Source organism: Humulus lupulus, chromosome 1 (assembly GCF_963169125.1).
Source record: "Humulus lupulus chromosome 1, drHumLupu1.1, whole genome shotgun sequence".
Lineage (NCBI taxonomy): Eukaryota > Viridiplantae > Streptophyta > Magnoliopsida > Rosales > Cannabaceae > Humulus > Humulus lupulus.
The window spans coordinates 101,373,966-101,380,875 of record NC_084793.1 but is presented as its reverse complement, the minus strand read 5'-3'; positions in this window follow the sequence as shown (position 1 = coordinate 101,380,875).

Sequence of the window (6,910 nt, the reverse complement as noted above, 5' to 3'; positions counted from 1 at the left end):
CTAAGACTTTGGACCATTAAAACTACTATACATAGACACTATTCATAAGAAAACGTACATATGAAACATTCATAACTTTATAAAAGAAACTATAAGGAAATGTTGAAATACATAAATTCGGGGTATGGTATGGGATCCCATTGTTTTAAAAATAAAGATAACTTAAATCTTAAATAAATTTGTTACAAAACCAAGTGCGGAAAATACATAGAAAACATAATGAAAAAGACTAAAAACAATGTCGTCCTCGAATCCTTCACGTAGTCCACCGAATCCATTCTTCCTCAATACACAACCCCAAGCTGCCATGAATCCTTCTGCTGCCATAACTATTTTCCTGCATACATAAAAATAAAGGAATGAGCCTAATGCCCAGTAAGGAAAATATACTAATAACATAAAACATATACTATAAACATATGTCATATACTACTACAATGGCCATTATACTACTTGGGGCTTGATAACTAAACAAGTCATATGCCCAATAGATTGGTGGGGTCTTGCTAGCTAAGCAAGTCATATGCCCATAATTTATTGGGGCTTGTTAGCTATACAAGTCATATGCCCAAGGTCTATCAATATACATAATATAACATTACATAGCATAACATAACATAAGATAACATATAAACATATAAAATTCTATCCTATTTTCCTTACCAATACCAGGATTTATGAGAACAAGGACGGGATTTGGAACGCTCCTAAAACCAACAATAAGAAGGTGAGTATTCTAAAGAAAAGAGATGATGACAAGAGGACTAAACCACCGAGAAGAAACTTACCGACAAGAAATCTTAAGTTCAAAGAACTTAAATACCTAACCAAGATAATGAAAAATAATGAACTAGGAATAGGAATACCTTTGAATGCACTAGAACCGAACTACACCTCGATATCGAAAAACACACTATTAACCTTACTTCCCAAGTGTTTTTAAAGCTTAAAATGATAAAGCTTATAACCCAACCCAAGTGTTTATCATTCTAAAGTAAACCTAGTAGCTTGAAGGCTCTGAACACAGCTTGGAGAGTGAGAGAAATGGCTGGGTACTAGGTTCTATTTATAGAGTTCAAGATTGAAAATATCTTATTTTAGATTGAATAAAAATAATGAACATTTAATTGAAAAACATTTGAATATTCGTTCAACAGAGGCTTAAGACTCGGTCAAAAGGTTCAGAGGCTTGCTAAGAGGTTGAGTGTTGAATTGAGCTCGGTTTCTGTGGATGCTCAATATTCCATGCTTGTAAAAGATCCAAGGCACATGCTAAGGTCCCATAAAGGACTAAATAAATGTCTGGGCCGCGAGACCCTCGGGCCACCATCATCTTGCAACTGCCTACTCTAGGAGCGCCTAGCGAGGCCAAGTCTCGCGCAAATGCGTCTCGCGAGGCCCCTACCTCGCACCACCTCTCGGTGCATCCGACGAGGCGACATCTCACATGGCTGCCCTGGATGGCCTCGCAACAGGCTTACCGCACACCTAGTGAGGCCATGCCTGGTGTGCACCTGACGGCCTCACGGATGGAGGCGTCTCGCGCCTCGTGCACACGGCAAGGCAGCACCTCGCGTGGCTACCCCGGATGGCCTCGCGACAGGCTTGCCGCACACCTAGCGAGGCCACGCCTGCGTGCACCTGACGGCCTCGCGAATGGAGGCGTCTCGCGCCTCACGCACTCGGCAAGGCAGCACCTCGCGTGGCTGCCCCAGATGGCCTCGCGACAGGCTTGCCGCACACCTAGCGAGGCCATGCCCGCGTGCACTTGACAGCCTCGCGGATGGAGGCATCTCGCGCCTCGCGCACTCGGCAACGCAGCGCCTCGCATGGCTGCCCCGGATGGCCTCGCGATAGGCTTGCCGCGCATCTAGCGAGGCCACGCCTGCGTGCACCTGATGGCCTTGCAAATGGAGGCGTCTCACGCCTCATGCACTCGGCAAGGCAACGCCTCGTGTGGCTGCCCCGGATGGCCTCGCGACAGGCTTGCCACACACCTAGCGAGGCCACGCCTTGCGTGCACCTGACGGCCTCGCGAATGGAGGCGTCTCGCGCCTTGCACACTCAGCAAGGCAACGCCTCGCGTGGCTGCTCCGGATGGCCTCACGAGGTGGTGTCACGCACACGCCTACGGGTGCTGCACACAACCAACCCAAGGGATCCTCCTCGTCCATGACACGTCAAGTGGATGTCTCCTATGAAGATCTATCAAGACTCCATCATTTAGAGGTAAAGGCCCAAGTATGATTCAAAAGGATCATGCTAGTACAATCTTGTACGGGGTACGACCTTTAAGACCCCGTGTGCCTGATCCAAGCACTTATGCCAGACAAGTAGTGGGAGCACTAGGAGAGAGGACATGGCCTGCATGCTCCCAACCAGATGTCAGAATCGACACCACTACCACCTGCACCACTCATCTGACATTTGTACGGTCGAGTAGTGGAGACATCCTCATGGTACCTGGCCATGTACTAGTATCAACACCACTACCCCTGAAACCACTCTCCTGACAGTGTACCTGTGTACTACTTGGTCCCCTGGACCACCATGTATCCAAGGCCATTAGAGCCCACTATAAAATAAACCCTAATTCTACATGGAAAAGGGTTGGAAAAATTACTGTAGCAGTGCACCATAATCAATACAAACTGATTTCACCATTTTTCTTCTGCGATTGTTCTTGGAGTTTCTACTTAGATTTCTAGAGCTTTTCTTTTGATAATCACTGCGTTGCAATTTTTCTAACATAACTTAGTTGATGAGTTCTCACCGTCAACAGTTTGGCGCCGTCTGTGGGAAGCTAAGTACCAAGCTACTGTTCTACCATTACTCCCAGCAAGAAGAAATGCCGAGACGTTCAAAGCGACTCAGGGAGCCACGAGTGGTGGAAGTCCACCTTAACGGAGTTCAGCTGAAGGCCTCCATGAAGGATCCTCCTCCACCCAGGGATATGGAGCCTCCAAGGGACCCTAAGGTTCACGAGGATGATAGGGAGGTCTCATCACCGGCCATCCCGCCCGGTGAGAATCCTCCAAGGACAACCACCGCACCACCTGGGAATGCTGACGAGTTCCCGCCTCCCAAACCACCACAAGTACCGAACTCCAGCCGGCAGGACCCGGGCCCCTCGACGCGTAGACATGATAAACATCCCTGGGTCTATTCCGTGAGTTCGAGTTCTAAATCTCGGTTCTACGAAGAGGAAATATGTGAGTTGCACCGTAAGAACCAAAGGTTGGAGACCACCCTGGAGAATATGCAAGAGGTGCTGAATGGCCTGTTGCAAGGTAAGTCAAGCGTGACCCTGCCCAAGAGAAAAGAGAAAGGTCAGGAGGGGGCAGAGACCATCGTTCCGGTAGACGATGGGAGGACTCGACACTCTACTAGTAACACCCCCCGAACGAAGCAATGAGAACATCCTGAACCACCGAAGCAGGCCCAGAAACCAGAGCCGAAGACCAATGCTGCCCCTCGCAACGATGACGAGGTCACCTCAAAGAGAGCACCCTCAGATTTGCAGGAGGAGCACAACAAGAAGAGGGCGGGTAAAAGGACCACGCCCCCTATGGCGCCTCGAGAGGGCAATGGAAAGGGGGATCTTAACCCGTTCGCTTTAAGGGACTCCCTAAGCAAGAGGAGGCAGGACCTGGACACAGAAATGAGGAGCCTGTGAAGCAAGATTGTCACCGCCTCTGGAGGTCAAGCTTTTGAGGAAGATTTCGACCATGAGTCACCCTTCGTGAGGGAGATCCAAGCCATCCGACTCCCTGCCAATTTTAAGGGACCCAATATGACCCCCTACGAAGGGAACACAGATCCAAAGTACCATCTGGGCGTTTAACGATCTGATGAAGCAAAGGGGAATTAGTAAAGGAGCCAGATGCCACTGCTTTGCTGTCACATTGAAAGGACCCACATACAAATGGTTCAAAAGACTTAGGCCAGGGTCCATCAGGTCCTGGCAACAGTTTTCGGATGAATTCCTCCAACAGCACCATGCCGTGCGGGACTACACGATGCTAGGCACCAGCCTTGCCAATGTGAAACAAGGAGAAAAGGAGAGTGTGAAGAGCTACATTCACAAGTTCAACATGGAGGCCGCTAAAGTGGGGAGCCAGACCCGCCGAGAGTTAAAAAAGGCCATTACAGCCGGAGTGTGCCCGGGAAGCAAATTGTGGGATAATATGCTGAAAAGGGAAGTCACCGACCTAGATGACTTCTACGAGAGGGCGCATAAGTACATTCGTGTGGAGGATGGCCATGCAAACTTAAAGGCAGGAATGGAGGAGTCCACCGTAAAGCTCCCAGCTAATGAAGGGTCGAATGGAGCGAAGAAGAAAAGAGCGTATGAAGGGTCGAGGGATGATCAACAGAGAAAGACCAAACAGAGGAGTGGTCATAGGGAGACAGCTTACACTTTCTATACGAACCTTACAGATACCAGGGAGCATATCTACCTCACCAACAAAGATCGAGTTCCCTTCAAAAAGCCCCCACCGATGAGAAAGGACCGATCCAAAAGGGATCCCAGTAGATATTGCTAGTACCACAAGGATATCGGTCACACCACAGTAGAGCGCATCCATTTGAACGAAGAAACTGAGGAGCTCATCCGCAGGGGGCACCTAGGCCGATATGTCAGGAGAGAAAGGCCGAAGCCGGAGGACGAGCCTACGACACCCCAGGTGCAAGGATGAGCCCCAGAGATACAAGGGGAATTCTGAACCATTTTCGGAGGTCCGGGGTTTGGGGGAGATTCTCGGAAGGGACGAGATAGGTATGCTAGGGAAGCTAGGCGAAGTCCGCCACCCTGTGTCATGAGTTTGGAACAACGACCCCTGAAAAGCTTCAAGGAAGAAAACGACTCGATCACATTCATAGAGGAGGATGCACGGGGGGTGCATTTTCCCCATAATGACCCATTGGTACTGACAGTTCAGTTGGCCAATATGCGTGTGCATCGGGTCCTGGTGGACAATGGAAGCTCAGTGGACATCCTGTATCGCCCTGCCTTGGAAAAGATGGGACTGGGCATTCGTCACCTGAAGCCCTGCCAATCTTCCCTATATGGATTGACGGGGGACTCGGTGCAATCCCTAGGGATGATCAAGTTGGCACTCACCATGGGGAAGCAACCCCGGCAGACTACAGTCATGGCTAACTTCGTCATGGTAGATTGTGTTTCAGCTTTCAATGCGGTATTGGGGAGACCATCCCTAAGAGAATTGAAAGCCATAACTTCTATATATCACTTGGTCGTCAAGTTCCCAACTCCAGGAGGAGTCGCTAGTATGAAAGGAGAACAGAGAGAAGCGAGGGAGTGTTACAACATCTCCCTTCACACGTCTGTAAAACCACAGGTACCAATGGCCATGGTGATACACAAGGCGCTACGTGTGCCCACGGGGAGCCCACAGGAGCTAGACCCCCGAATCGTGAAGGAGTCAGGAGCAGAACCTGTGGAGGAAGTAGAGGAGGTTATAGTAGTGGAGGAACCGTTGAGAAAACTAAAGGTAGGAAATAGCCTACAGAGCGACGTGAAGAAGGAGTTGATAAGGTTTTTGAAGGATAATCTGGATGTATTCGCATGGAGTCATGAAGATATGGTGGGTATAGATCCCAGCATTATGTGCCACCATTTGAATATCTCCCCTGAAGCGAGGCCCGTTAGGCAGAAGAGGTAGGCGCTGGACCCAGAGAGGTACGTAGCCTTAAAGGAAGAGGTTGACAAGCTGAAGACCAATGGGCTTATCCGCGAGTCATTTTACCCTATATGGGTGTCAAATCCAGTACTAGTCCCAAAACCAAATGGAAAATGGAGGACTTGCATCGACTTCTCAAACCTGGATAAAGCTTGTCCTAAGGACAACTTCCTGCTCCCAAGAATAGATCAGTTGGTGGATGCGACGGCAAGGCATGAATTACTTAGCTTCATGGATTCCTACTCTGGATACAACCAGATTCCTATGAACCCAGCTGATGAAGAGCATACGTCATTCATAACGGATAAAGGACTCTACTGCTATAAGGTGATGCCCTTCGGGTTGAAGAACGCGGGTGCCACCTATCAAAGGTTGGTCAATAAGATGTTCGCCAACCAGATAGGGAGAAACATGGAGGTATATGTTGACGATATGCTGGTAAAAACCAAGAATGCTGCGGAACTCAACAAGGACCTAGGTGAGATGTTTGACACACTCAGGAAGTATCGAATGAAGTTGAATCCCATCAAGTGCACTTTCGGTGTATCCTCAGGAAAATTCCTGGGCTTCATGGTCAACTCCAGAGGCATCGAGGCTAACCCTGATAAGATAAAGGCACTGATAGAAATGAGCCCACCTAAGAACAAGAAGGAAGTGCAATGCCTAATGGGAAGGGTGGCAGCCCTTAATAGATTTATTATTTCAAGGTCAACTGACAAGTGCCTCCCATTCTTTAACATCCTAAAAGGGAGCAAAAAGTTTGCTTGGGATGAGGAATGTGAAGAGGCATTTATTAAGCTGAAGGAGCACTTGGCGAAGCCACCCCTGTTGGAAAAACCTGAAAAAGGCAAAAAGCTATACTTATACTTGGCAGTGTCTGAATATGCCATAAGCGCGGCCTTGGTTAGAGGGGAGAAGAAACAGCAACAACTCGTGTACTACATCGGCAAGCGGTTTGTGGATGCGGAGAATTGGTACCCAGAAATTGAAAAGTTGGCATATGCACTAGTTGTGGCCTCGAGGAAGTTGAGACCCTACTTCCATGCTCATGTAATCGAAGTTCTCACAGATAGTCCTTTGAGACAGGTCTTGCATAAACCTGATACCTCAGGAAGGCTGATGAAATGGTCGATCGAGTTGAGCCAATTCGATATCGTTTATACCCCGAGAGCTTCCATCAATGGACAAGTGCTGGCAGACTTCAT